The following is a 15,338-nucleotide window of genomic DNA, read 5'->3' as shown; positions in this document are numbered from 1 at the left end:
TCTCAAAGGTGTTGGCATGGTGGCTAAATGCATAGTTCCTATTCCTTGGTGTATCAACATAAGATAGAGCATGTTATTTAGTATTTCATAGGCACATTCATATTTATCTTGGAACTACATTCAGAAACCAGCCCACAGGTAGTACATAGATGATATTTAGTTTGTTATTTAATGGTAGCATTTCATGAAAACTTCTTACTTGTCAGGTACCATGATAGGTCTTTGTCATATTAAAAATGTATTATCTTCCGCCATTCAGAAACAGCTCTAAGAAGACAAATTTGACTATGTGAATTTTTTTAACTTTTATTTAATGAATATAAATTTCCAAAGTACAGCTTATGGATTACAATGGCTTTTTCCACCCCCATAACTTCCCTCCCACCCGCAACCCTCCCATCTCCCGCTCCCTCTCCCATTCCATTCACATCAAGATTCATTTTCAATTCTCTTTATATACAAAAGATCAATTTACTATATATTAAGTAAAGATTTCAACAGTTTGCACCCACACAGAAGAATATGTGAATTTTTAATTATTTAATTAATTAAACTTTTCTCTTTGTTGCTGTTAAATGTATGTAAGATAGTCCATTAAAATTTTTTGGTTTCGTTTTATTCAAAAGGCAGAGAGACACAGAAGCAGACAAAAAGAGATCCTCCATTTGCTGGTTCACTCCTCAAATGCCTTTAGCAGCCAGGATGGGACTAGGCCAAAGCCATGAGCCTGGAACTTAATCTAGGTCTCCCATGTCGGTGATAGGGACCCAGTTACTTGCGCCATCATCTCCTGCTTCCTAGGGTGTGTATTAGCAGGAAACACCAAATGCCTGCTCCTGATGATTGTAGTTTTTAAATAAGCTAAGAAAAGAAAAAACTCAATACTCAAAGGTAATTAACTTTCATTAGTTAAGCAGAAGAGATGGAATCTGAGTCTAGAAATGTCTGATTTCAAGGTCTATCTATTAAATGCTGACAGTTAATACCTTCATTTTATATATGTGCTCCTGAAAATAAGCATAATAATATGGATTATCAGAAACAGAAATAGAGAATAGTCCATTCTGAGATAATAAAAGTCATAGCATTCCTAATTACCTCTGATGTTAGAATCATTGTTGATGATCTACTTCCCCTATTGTGTGCTGTTCTTTAAATCATTCTCTTTATTTATTTATTTAGTTTAAGGAATACAACTTCATGCATTCCACCAGCAGACAACCTTTTGAGTTTGACTGTAACGTCAGCTGTTTCCTGGGACTCTGGTCTGCTGGACTACCATTTAATATATACAGATTAAATAATAAATCATTCTCTTTCTTTGAGAATTGAATGAATAATTGACCTGACTTAGAACCATAACTATCCAATGCCATTTTATCATAATGATTTTATGTGTTTAAATCATATCAAATTAAAAAAAAAACTTATAGCTCATAATATTTTTTTGTTTATTCCCTTTCATTCTTGTAGTAAACTGATATGGGCTGAATGTAATAAAGCAAATAGGCTGTACAAACAAAAGCAAGAGTATTTCTAAATTTAAACTGTAAATGAATAAATGAATGCCACCACTGGAGAATTAAAAATGTTTACTAATTTATCAGTTTGTGTATGTACTTCTAAAGGGACTATTACACATAGTGGATGTAATAGTGTCAGCATTTATTTTTTTTCAGACATTAACATGCTTTTCATAATATCTCTTTTATTTATCCTGTTTCCCATCACATATTACTTTTCAGACTTGTTGGAATTTAGGTTAGCCACTCCATGCTTCATTACAAAATCAAACTAAGGATAGTTAAAACCAATTAATGAATAGAAGTGCAATGTAGAACACTTTGTAAGATCTCCATCAGACCTTCAAGTCCTGAGCATACTTTAAAGCTGTGTTCACACTACATTTAATGAGGAAAATCAATGGGAGCCTCAGTAGCATCTGCTAAGTTAAATGGAGACCATCATGCTTGGAAATTGGTGGCTAAACACAGCATTGCCTCTAACATCTAGCTCCAACTCTAGAAGGCAATACTATCTATTTATCCTAAGAGATTAGTAAGACTGACCAAATAAGGTTTGAAGAAAAAATCAGGCTAAGTTTAAAGAAGTCAGACAGTGGTGAGTATACAACTTTAGCACAAGCCTAAAATAGAATCAAGAACACTGGATCTGTTCTACTTCTGGACGTGGAGACGTTTTGCCAAGATATGTGTCATCCTCACTACAAGGGGTGCATTAGAGACTCAGAGGAGTTTTGGAAAGAGGTGTCTGCCAAGGGTGGTGTCGCTCTGTTAGCCTCACCCCAGGTAACCAGGGTACTATCAAATTTAGCCCATGCATGATTCAATGCAGTAGAAACTGAAGGAACATTCCAAACTAGAAAAACAGAAGTTTCTCCATAGTCTTGGCTTATTTCCAATAAATCTTGACCTACTCTTCCCACTCCCCTTCCCTTCCAGAGGTTGAAACGGTCAATTCAAAATGAATAGCTCTTTGTGACTGCCTACATTTATCTGATTATGATTTTATCCTGGTTAATTCAATAGATAAAGTTCAAAAACATGAAACTAACTCAAACACGATCATGACTTTATATCCACAACATTTTGTAAGCTCAGAGAAAAAACCAGCTCAAAATACAAATTGGTTTAAAGTTGAAGCGGGCTTCAATATTACAAACATTCTATGTAATTTTCTTCAGGTTTATCTGAATGGTGCAGGCCACATAAATGAGATTTTTTTTTCAAAGAAGAGTATGTTTAATTGGCACCAAATTGTTTGGTGTGTTGAATTACCATTTATGACATGAGCTTCCAAGTGTGATGGAGGAAATAGGCTTTGCCACATATGGTAGACTCCTGCAGAGCTCAAACCCACATCTCCTTTCTGCTTAAAAATAAAAGACATTTATTTGAAAGCCATATCCTCTTTAATATATTGCTTAAGGAAAGAGCAAGCATGAGTATAAGGCAACAGGATGTGGGTGTCTGACTCACAATGCAAGCTGGCTGTGTGAGGTCCTTGTTGACATCAGTGGTAGTAGGGACGTTTTCCTTGGATTTCATGCCAACAGCAGTGGAAGCCATTCCCATGAGGAGCACAACCTGCAACATCAGGTAAGATTGTGTCACAGTGTATCTCATGGCCCTGCTGTCCATAGGGTCTCAGAAGGAAGCTGGCATGGTCAACAGCCCTTTCTGTCTCTGTGGCCTGCCTTTTCCTTTAACCTTTTTTCACAGTCATCATGTTCCATTCTGTTAAGAAAAACAGATTGCTAGGAGAGGTGAGTTCATCTCCCATCTCCCTGCCATTTTGTTTCCTTTCTCGTTCCAACCTCCTCGACAGGGAGAGAGAGATGCCACTCTACTTCCAACAGTTGAGGTTGGAAGAAACAGCACATGCTTCATCCCCAGAGACAGGATTTCCCTTTCTCTGGCAGACACCAGTTTCACTGTCTTCAGTGACACAGGTCATGTTCTATCTTGTAATTATTGTTTGTGTGCAAATCTGATTCCCCCATTTGATATAGGAAACGTGCCCTACTAAAGTTTTTATTGCTCATGGTAGCTAAAAGAGGCTCTGAAAATAAATATTTGTTAAACTTAATAAACTCCAGAAGCATTCTAATGAAAAACAGTAAATGCATTATCCCATAAACTATTTTTTAACTTTTATTTAATAAATATAAATTTCCAAAGTACAACTTTTGGATTATAGAGGCTTTTCCCCCCCATAACCACCCTCCCACCCACAATCATCCCATCTCCCAATCCCTTTCCCATCCCATTCTCCATCAAGATTCATTTTCTTTTTCTTTCTTTCTTTCTTTCTTTCTTTCTTTCTTTCTTTCTTTCTTTCTTTCTTTCTTTCTTTCTTTCTTATTTCAGGCAGAGTGGACAGTGAGAGAGAGAGAGACAGAGAGAAAGGTCTTCCTTTTCCTTTGGTTCACCCCCCAATGGCTGCTGCGGTCAGTGCACTGCGGCCAGCGCACGGCACTGATCTGAAGCAAGGAGCCAGGTGCTTCTCCTGGACTCCCATGCAGGTGCAGGGCCCAAGGACCTGGGCCATCCTCCACTGCACTCCCTGGCCACAGCAGAGAGCTGGCCTGGAAGAGGGGCAACCAGGACAGAATCCGGCGGCCCGACCGGGACTAGAACCCGGTGTGCTGGCGCCGCAGGCGGAGGATTAGCCTATTGAGCCGCGACGCTGGCCAAGATTCATTTTCAATTATCTTTGTATACAGAAGATCAATTTAGCATATACTAAGTAAAGATTTCAACAGTTTGCACCCACACAGAAACACAAAGTATAATGTACTGTTTGAGTACTAGTCATACTGTTAATTCACATAGTAAAACACATTAAGGACAGAGGTCCTACATGGACAGCAAGTGCACAGTGACTCCTATTGTTGATTTACCAACTGACACTCTTATTTATGATGTCAGTAATCACCCGAGGCTCTTGTCATGAGCTGCCAAGGCTATGGAAGCCTCTTGAGTTCACCAACTCTGATCTTATTTAGACAAGGCCATAGTCAAAGTGGAAGTTCCCTCCTCCCTTCAGAGAAAGGTACCTCCTCCTTTGATGGCCCGTTCTTTCTGCTGGGATCTCACTCACAGACATCTTTCATTTAGGTCATTTTTTTTTGTCACTGTATCTTGGCTTTCCATGAGCCCATTAACTATTTACTGAGTGGCTACTATGTTCTAAATACTATCCTAGTTCTATGAGACAGGGACATGACTAACAACTTCCCACTTTCAACTCAGTCATGAGAGAGGGAGAGAATGAGAGAAACCAAGTTGAAATTAGCAGAGAGCAATGAACTCTGCCTGAGGCAATGTCTCAAGTCTTCCAAGAGAGGAGGAATTCAAAGGGGTTCTGAGGGATGGGGCACATTGAATAGACAGGGAGAGAAGGAAGAAAGGCAAGTGACTTTATACCTAGTGGCTTGAAACAGCACATATGAGCAAACAGTTAATGGAAAAGGGAACTAAAAGAAAAATTTGTTTAGGTGCAAAAAGTTTGCAGTATTGGCATAGGAGAAGTCTTTTTGAAAGCCCATGAAAAATGTGCAATATGAAAAAACTATGAAATTATGAAAAAATGCATGGATTTCCAAATTGTTTTTGCAACAAAATAAACATTGTCTTCTCTCATTTTTCTATAATATTGCATATGTCTTTTCATAGTTACTATCTCAGGAGTTTTGTGGCTCAAGAACCTGAGTACAGTTAGCTGGAGCTTCTGTTGCTGTTCAGGATCTCACCTGATGAAACCATGCAGTTGGCTGGGTTATAATCACAGCGGAACCATAAGGACCTCTTTCAAGCCATCACAGTTCTTGACTGAATTCAGTTCTTTGACACAGTGTGATTGAGGACACTTTTTCTTTCTAGCTGTCAACTAAAGACTGCACTGAGCTCCTGGAGGCCTCTTCAGATCCTCGCCTTGTGGAAGCTCCACAGGCTCTGTCACAGGCCAGTTTGCATCATCTTTGAGGCCGGCAGAAGAGCACCTTTCTGACACTTCATCTTCTCTTAAGCCACTCACCTGATTAGATCAGGCCTACCAGGGGATGTTCTTTTGACTGATTCAAAGTCAAGTGATTAGTAATCAATGATATTCCCTCATATTCACTGGCCCTGCTGATAGCCAAAGAGGGACTATTATAACAGGGAAGACATGCAATGACTCAGAATATTGGGGTCATCTTAAAAGTCTTCCAACACCATTGGGTGTAGGAAAAAAAACAAAGGTGTTCAAAACTTGAATTTTATAGACCTTGTCACTTATCATTCATTACAAAATTTTTTAATGATAAGCTTAGTATATTCCTTTTTTTTTCTTTTTCTTTTTTTTTTTTTTTTTGACAGGCAGAGTGGACAGTGAGAGAGAGAGACAGAGAGAAAGGTCTTCCTTTGCCATTGGTTCACCCTCCAATGGCCGCCCTGGACAGTGCGCTGCAGCTGGCACACCGCGCTGATCCGATGGCAGGAGCCAGGTGCTTTTCCTGGTCTCCCATGGGGTGCAGGGCCCAAGCACCTGGGCCATCCTCCACTGCACTCCCTGGCCACAGCAGAGGGCTGGCCTGGAAGAGGGGCAACCGGGACAGAATCCGGCGCCCTGACCGGGACTAGAACCCGGTGTGCCGGTGCCGCAAGGCGGAGGATTAGCCTAGTGAGCCGCGGCACCGGCCTAGTATATTCCTTTTAAAGTTGTAAAATTTTTAAGTTTGCAATATTCACTTTAAATGTAGACATTATGTATATATACATATATTATATTTTTCATTGAAAACAGACATATTAGTATGGGATAGAAACTGTGGTTTAAATCCCTACTCTGCTTCTTGCCAGGTAAGACTCTTGACTTCTTTACAATAGGGTTATAATTCTAGTATATGCTACATGGGCTTGTTATAAAGTTTAATTGAGACAGTACATATGTTTGTTGAGTTCTTGGTAAAGTACATACCTCAATATGTGGTGGTTTTACTATTCATTAAATTTAATGAAATACACTATTGGTACCAAAATAGTCCATTAGATTATTTATTTATTTTTTAAAATTTATTTACTTATTTGAAAGTCAGAGTTACACAGAGAGAGGAGAGGCAGAGAGAGAGAGGTCTTCCATCCACTGGTTCACTCCCCAATTGGCCGCAATGGCCAGAGCTGTGCCGATCTGAAGCCAGGAGCCTGGAGCTTCTTCCAGATCTCCCACGCGTGTGCAGGAGCCCAAGAACTTGGGCTGTCTTCTATTGCTTTCCCAGGTCATAGCAGAGAGCCAGATCAGAAGTGGAGCAGCCGGGACTAGAACTGGCGTCCATATGGGATGCCAGCGCTTCAGGCCAGGGCATTAACCTGCTATGCCACAGCGCTGGCCCCTTATTTTGGTTTTTAAATGGAGTAATTTAAAGAAGGGTATCTGTTGTACACATGGAGTTCAGAATCTTAAACACCTCTTTCTCACTGAACATGAGCCTAACAAAACTTTCCTCTATACTTGGTGACTTCTTCCCAGGACATCCTGGACTGCTTGGATTTGGTTATATGTGTATTTCAACCTCTTTCACCCATGACTGACAGACATAAGTTCCCAAGCTACTGCTCCCTTTATATCTCCAATGTTGCTTCATAGAAACATCTCCTGCCTGTGTCACCCACCTCTCTCTGCTCTCTTCTCAACATCTAGTTCCCTGTTTTCGTTATTTTAAAAAAAAAGATTTATTAATTTGAAGGTCAGAGTTACAGAGAGAGGGATATTTAGATAGATGGAGAGAGAGAGAGAGAGAGAGAGAGAGAGAGAGAGATATCTTTGCTGGTTCACTCCCTGGATAGCCACAATGGCTAGAGCTGAGCCAAACCATAGCCAGGAACCAGGAGCTTCAGCTAGGTCTTCCACTGGGTGTCAGGAGCCCAAGCATTTAAGCCATCTTTCACTGCTTTTCCCAGGCCATTAGCAGGGAGCTGAACTGGAAGTGGAGCAGGTGGGACGTGAACCAGCATTCATATGGGGTGCTAGCATCACAGGGAGTGGTTTTACCCACTATGCCTCAACACCATTCCCTGTTTTCATTATTTTATATGCCATTTAAAAAGGTGGAAGAATGAAAAAATGATTTATGAGAGTTGAATCCATTTAGGAGATAAGAGTGCAGGAGATAGGTCTTTCGGTGGTTATGCAGGGCAGAATGAACTCTTCCTTCTGATTTTGGTTGAATTCACTAGGCATTAATGTAGGGGATAATGTAGTTTTCCCTACTGCTGCTGCCAACAAAGTCTGAGGGTATATTAGAATAGCCAGAATCTTGGAAAAGGGTGTGAATGGTTTGGAAAAAAATCTCACAGGGTATAGGCATTTGGTACATTGTTTCAGATGCTTTTTAGAATGCACACATCCCATGTCAGAGCTCCAAGCATAAAAAAAACTCAACTCTGCTTCTGTTTAAAGCTTCTTGCTGATGTGTATCCTGGAAGGAAGACAGCGATGGCTCAAGTAGTTGGGTCTCTGCCACCTCTGTGGAGACTGGAATTGAGTTCTGGGTTCCTGGCCCAGGACCAGCTATTGCTGGCATTTGGGTAGTGAACCAGTGGATGGGTAGTGAACCAGTGGATATCTCTCTGTCTTTGTCCTTCTCTCTCTCTCTCTGTCTTTCAACTAAATAAAAATTTAAAGAGGAAAAAAATCTTCCATGTGATTGATGTCTTCCCATACTTCCTGTCATTGAAGCTCACACTTTACAACCAGAGCCAGAAGAAATGAGAGTGAAGAGACTAGTGCTATCCAACAGTGTCAGAAGTGGCTGCAACAGCTAAGAGGATTGAGGGCAAGTGGCTAGCAAAGTTGGAGCAAAGATAAGAGGGCAGATACATGTGCATTTGAGAGGAGGGGCAGTGTCAACATGATGAAACACTTCAATAGAATGAGAAAGTAGAAAGAGGAATGAAAGTATGTCACTGAAACAGGAAGTTAATCTGCTATTAGTGATGGTTCTGAAGGGTGCAATTGTGCATATTATTAGGCGAGAGAGGAGAGAAAACCAAGTTTCAATGGTGTTGCAGATTGCATGTTGACTACCTAAAAACCCGTGTGTTAAAGGCTTGCTCTGAGGGTGGTACCACTAGGAGTTACCAGTGGGTAACTTCAGAGGTGGGGGCTAGTGGGAGGTCCTTAGGTCATTTGTGGTCTGACTTTATAAAGTAGTTCTCATGTCATCTCTTCAGTTCTTGTGAGTTGTTACAAAAGCCTTCACTGTTCTGCTTTCTGGCTTACCATGTGATCTTTCTTCTGCATGACCTCTGTCCTCTGCCATCTGCCATGGACCAAGAGCCAAAGCCTGCACTACACCATTGGGATGAACCTCCATAATTCTGAGCTAAATAAACCTTTTGTTTGTAGGAGTTAAATGCATCCAATATTTTGTTAAAATAACCAAAAAGCTGACTGATACAATAGGGCTAAAGAGTAGGTAGAAGATAAGCAAATTCAGATTTCTCCTTTAAGAAATGATTTAGGAAGTAGAGCACAGGAGAAAAAAAAGGGCAAGAAAGATGGCTTATATAATTGCGGCAAGTTACTTCTCTGGGTCTCAGTTTTTCCTTCTATAAAATTGGATGATGACCATACCTATTCCATATGATTTGGGAGGATTAAGTTATTAAGATATACCATTTACTTAAGTTTTGTGAGCATAGAAGGTATGAAAATGTCAACTATTATGATTTGATTGAAGAAGAAATAGAGTAACTTTTCTATTTACATAAAATCTCAGATATCATTACACTGTCCCCTTTCCATTGCTACTACTAGGCTATTCCATTTAGGTGATACTGCTAGATGCCAGGCCCACTGCACCACGAATTCAATTTCCAGTTGCTCTTTACCCAGAAGCCACAGTAAAACTCTTTAATCTTGGACAGTTTTTTCCCCATTCTCATAGTTACAAGACGATGATAACCAAAAAATCACAACCAGTGGGGGAGTTACATGAAATCTGAAAAGAAATGTTATTAGTTCCCATTGACCTTCATTTCAAAGTAAATTGGAACCTACTCTGTGTGCTTTGCACTCAACCTCTGTCTCCTTGTCATCTCTCCTCTTCCCCACTAGCATCCTTGTTCCTCTTTTGCAAGTTTTCTCAGCTCAGTGTATGCATGCACACATTTACATTTTTAAATCTCACAACTCTGCTTCTTATTTAGCACCCCTTCCTCTCCTTGCCCCTTTGAGATTCTGTTTCACTTATCTAGCTAACTGTATACTTCATGTGGGAGACTGCAGATATAGTGCAAGAAAACAATGATTTCATGAAAGGAATATTGATGTTAGCATCAAGAGGGTTTAAATCTCAGGTTCAGCCCCAACTAGATGGTACTGTTCCTTTGTTTTTCTGTACTTCATTATTAAATATGAAAAATTGCTAACAAACTAGCCAGTCTCTTGTGTGGTTTTATGAGGAATAAATGAAATAATATGAAAGAACCACCTATGATTTTATTTCTAGATGCACACAGAAATGTAAACCCCAAAGTCTTATGTTCATGGTATTGAGAGTGTGGAAACTTAATTCAATTATGGTGTTTAGAGGTGGAGTCTTGGAGAAGTGATTAGATTGGATTAGATCATTGGAGTGTAGCCCCTATGACTGAATCCAGTTGGGGTAGGGAGAGATGTGTGCTCCCTGTCTCTTGCAATTATATGCCCTGTACCACCTTGGAACTGTGCTAACAAGGACACTATCATCAAATGTTAAACCAATGAAAGTCACACAATGTTGGACTGTGAACTTTCAGAATTATGACCCAAAGTAAGTCTCTTTCCTTTATAACATTAGACTGCCTCAGGTATTTCAATATAGCAACAGCAACAACAGCAAACTGACTAATCCCAAGCCCCCAACTGTCTAAGGCCTCATATATACACAACAGCCATTTCCCTCTCTGGGGCTTTCAAAAGGATTAAATGAGTGTAATTTATATATTGGGGATAACTTGGCTGCAACTACTTCGAAGTGGCTCATGCTTCATAAAGGGGAAAAAAAAAAACATTAGCTCCCTCCTTGACAGGAGTCATTGAAGAAGAATAAACCTATTTCAAATGACAGTGAATGGAAACTTTGAGATGTCTATAACTTCCTCTTGTAAAGTACACATTTATATAAATGAAAATAAGTTTAGATGAATGAAAATAGACTTTGCTGTTGTTGAAACTTAAATGAAACATAGAGGAAACACAGACTCACCTAAGATATGAAGGTCAGAGGAAGGGAGTTGAATTCTAAATAATAGACCCCAAGGGTTCATCTATCTATGAGTACTACATAATCTACCAATGGAGTGGGACTTTCAGTACTTCTCAGAGGGCCATAACATGGAACAGTTAGCTGATTTTGTTTTGCCTCACAGTGAGTGTACAAGAGCCTTCATGGGCCCAATAAACAGTGCTTTGGCTATACTAATATTGTTGCATCAATCTGTTTGCTCTGTCACCTGCCACCTGCCTGCCTACCTCAGAGGCTGGGCATTCAGCCCCATTAGAAAATAGACAGAAGGAGGATGATCTTGTTCACCAAAGCTAACAGGATTACCTCATATATTGTCCCAGTTGGAAAACCAACTGGGGCATGAGTCTACATGAAGAATTGCCTGCTTACTGTGCTTACTAACAATGGAGTTTGCTAAATGGGGAGAGGCAAGATAGGACGTGGAGGCTGACATCAACTCCCGCAGGCTTTTCTAGCCATTAATTTTAAAGGTCATGGTCACATCCGTTGTGGGTAAACACCTGTGCCAGGCTTTGTCGGAAAAGCTTTTGTTCCAAAGGCCCATTGCTATCTCTAGCTGGACATGCCTTCCTGCAGAAGACTGGGGAACCACAACAATGCTGTGTTTCATTCATATCCATAAGACATTTTTGTCATTTCGGCCACAATATGACCATGCATTTGTGGCTTTAGCTTTGTTTGGCTGTTTTGTATACTTCCACGGAGTTTTAAACATACAGAAGTTTTTGCTTTCTGGTTCTATGTTGTAGGAACAACAAACATCAGCTTGAATCCACGATAGATTCACTTCTTTCTCCTCGGTCACTTCTTTCACTGAAGAAAAAATCATAATGTAAATCATTCTACACATGGTAAACCCAGTAGCTTTACAAGTGAGAGATGTGTTTCATTGAGAACCTGAGCCCAAGTAACCAAACACAGGTATTTTGTGTGGGGATGGATTTTTATCATGAAAGGATCCTGAGCTCAAGATGACAATTTTGAGTCCATCGGTTATGTGAACCAGCAGTATGAATATACTATGAAAATACAGTCAGGTAATTGATGGCCTGTGATGATTTACATTTAAAAATGTTAAGATTTTTCTGCAGATGGAAGCATTACTACTACTGCATACAGGCATCAAGGATCCCTGGTATAGAGTGGCTGGTGTTTGAATGGTTGTCTGTATAGCATGAACAATTAACAGCGGTGCAGGATATCACTATTTTAGCTACGATAATCTGAGTTATTTTGAAATTACCCTAAGCAGCCACCTTTTCCTGGCCCAACAGTGAAAAAAACTATGATCTTCATTTGGATTTATAGATGATAGCTGAAACCATAACAGATAAATATCCTAATATGAATTTCTTATGTCACTTCACACTTTCTGAGTTGCAAATTCTCTCTAGAATTTCTCCAAGACTAGTTCATTTTATGTACTTATTATATATATATATATTTGTATATATATGTGTGTGTGTGTGTGTGTGCATTTATTTATTGTTTGTTTGTTTATAGAGGCAGATTTTTAGGACTCAGAATATGTAACAATTAGTCTCTACCCACTTTCAGTTTAGCACTAACCCATAATCCACTTGTGGCAGGTACTGAACCCATGACAGAAACTGACCACACATTTTGCAACATTTTTCTTCCCTTCTCTAGATGCTCACCTCTTTCCATCTAGGCTTTAGCTCCCCTTGTCCCACGGGGCTTCCTGTTCATAAGTAGCACTTAGAAGGGGACGATGTACCAGGGAGATTTTAGGATGTTACAAATCGAGTCCAGAGCAAGTGAGGAGCTGGGGCTGGGCTGTGCGTTCCCAAGACAATAGCTTCCCTTCAAGTTATAGCCTCAGAGAGCATTTTCCCAGGGTCTTACAGGAAGCTGGCTCCATAACTCCTGGAGTACTGTTAGTTTGGAGGTGCTGAAATCTTTCTGTAGTTTTTAATGTAGTTTTATGCCTCTTTCTTTCTTTTTTTTTTTTCTCCTCTTAACATTTGGTCTATCATTGTTCTGTGCTTGGAGCGGAAAAGATACATTAAGCCACTTTTTAGTTTCTGTGGAAAACTGTATTCATTTCCTCTTTCAGTCTGAGTGCCAGGATACATCTGTCTCTGAGGAGAAGCTCCATTAGTGGAAAGGGCATATGACTGTGTTTAAATCTTAGATTTGGCACCAATCGGTGTCAAAACTCAGGAATGATGGTTAGCCTCATTGTTGCTTTTTCTCAATCAATAATACCTGGCTGCTAGGGTTATTTCGAGTTGTTGATCAAGTAAAGTGTTAGAAAGTGCCCAGCGCAGTATTTGACTTATAGTTAGTCCCATTTTTTTTTCTCCTCAGTCTAGTTTGTATCCTAGTTTCAGTTTATTTTCTGGTTCTTCTCTTAATCTTGAAATATTAGGCAATGGAATGAAGTCAGTCCTCACATCCAAGTGTTGTGGGAGATAATTCTGAGACTGGCAACAATTGTGAAACATTGTGTGATGTTGTGGCAATTTCGGTGTCATAATTAGTTTATTGTCTTATTCCCCCCCACCCAGGTCTGGGACATCATGCTTGGTACAGTAGTTCCCTCTTATCTGCTGGGGATATATTCCATGAATCCCAGTGGATGCCTGGAACCATGGGTAGTACCAAATCCTCTTTAAGTATATATTATGTTTTATTCTTATATACACTTAAATAATGAAGTTTAACTTATAAATTAAGCTTACTAACATATTACCAGTAAGATAACTAATCACTCATAAGATATAATAAATATAGCAATATACTGTGAAAGTTATATGAATAAAGTCTCTATCAAAACATTGCACTATACTCACCCTTCTCGCTACAGTGACTTTAGTTGATACAACATCTGCATAAGATGAAAGAAGGTGAATGACAGAGCACTGTGATAAAGCTTTAGGCTACTACACACAGTTACTTGAACAGAAGCACTGCAATACCATGACAGTAGATCCAGTAACTGAGGTAACTCTCAAGTCACTAATGGGGGGGGGGGGGAGGTGGGTAATATATACAGCATAGATACACTCAACAAAGGGATGATTTACATCCTGGGTAGGAATGAGGGGGTAAGTGTGAGATTTCTTTACTTCTCTGAATAGTGATACTTTTAAAATTCATGAATTGTTTTTATAGAATTTTTTATTTAATATTTTCAGACCATAGTTGACCATAGGTAACTGAAACTGCAGAAAATGAAATTGTAGGTTGAGAGACTACTGTATTGAGCTAGACGTTGATTGAGAAACTATCCAATAATTCATAGAAGGTGTGGAGATGATAGGAATTCCATTGTGGACTCCAGCAGATAGATATTAGGATGCAAATCAATGTAGTCAGTAGGAGGCTGGGTCTGAGCCATCACCTCCCTATCCAAGACACCAGTTTCTCATCAACTGTGGCTTCAGGGACCACTGGGCTTCAGTTTTCCCATGAGTCAGTGTACTAACCTGGTGGGTTGAGCCCCATTCCAACTCTTGGATTCAAGCAGTGAGCTGTGAGACTGGCTGCAGGACCAAGTGAAGTTCAGGAACCTAATGGGAGCAGATAGCCCGACTTGCAGGCACAGCCTTCCTGCCCCCTGCTGTAGGTACTGACACTCCACTCAAGTGAGTTAACACTCAAGTGAGTTAAAGAGGTTTTTTTCCCCCTACTTTCCAGCTTCAGCTTCCTATGTAGCTAAAATCAAACATGTAGCATAATTCTTATCAATGCAATTAGCAAGGAGAAATTCCTATGGTTGTTTTCAGATGGTGCTCCTATGTATGCAAGTTGGACATAGCTAAGTCAGTATTTCATATAAGCAGCATACAGAATATTGAGAGCATGACAAACAAATTTAAATTCAGGGGTTATTACCTGCTTATTGCCTGACCTAGGATAAGTGTCTTAAGCTCTCTGAATCCCAAATTGTCTTCTTCTTCTACCAAAGCATTCAGCATACTACATTCTGTCAGCTACTTCATTTATTTTCTCTGTTAGCCTAAGAGAAAAAAAGACTATGTCCACAGTAAGCAAAATCATACCAGGATGTGAAACATGAAAAAAAAAATTAAGTAAATGAACGAATCAAATGAGATCAATTCTTATGCCTTTTAACTTATTTGTACATTTGATTAAGTTGCTGATAATTGAGTTAAGCTATGAAACTAGAATATGGATTGCTTTGCATTATTAAGGACAGTATAAGAAACTTGACACAGAGGAATAGAATGCATATACGATGGATTTCATTAGGACAGGAGGAAATGATATCAGCAGCCTCCAAATTCTATAGTCAGGCCGGCGCCGCGGCTCACTAGGCTAATCCTCCGCCTAGCGGCGCCGGCACACCGGGTTCTAGTCCCGGTTGGGGCGCCGGATTCTGTCCCGGTTGCCCCTCTTCCAGGCCAGCCCTCTGCTGTGGCCAGGGAGTGCAGTGGAGGATGGCCCAGGTGCTCGGGCCCTGCACCCCATGGGAGACCAGGAAAAGCACCTGGCTCCTGGCTCCTGCCATCGGATCAGCGCGGTGTGCCGGCCGCAGCGCGCCGACCGCGGCGGC

Source organism: Oryctolagus cuniculus, chromosome 11 (genome assembly GCF_964237555.1).
Source record: "Oryctolagus cuniculus chromosome 11, mOryCun1.1, whole genome shotgun sequence".
Lineage (NCBI taxonomy): Eukaryota > Metazoa > Chordata > Mammalia > Lagomorpha > Leporidae > Oryctolagus > Oryctolagus cuniculus.
The sequence above is the reverse complement of the archived record's forward strand: the minus strand, read 5'-3'. Positions refer to the sequence as shown.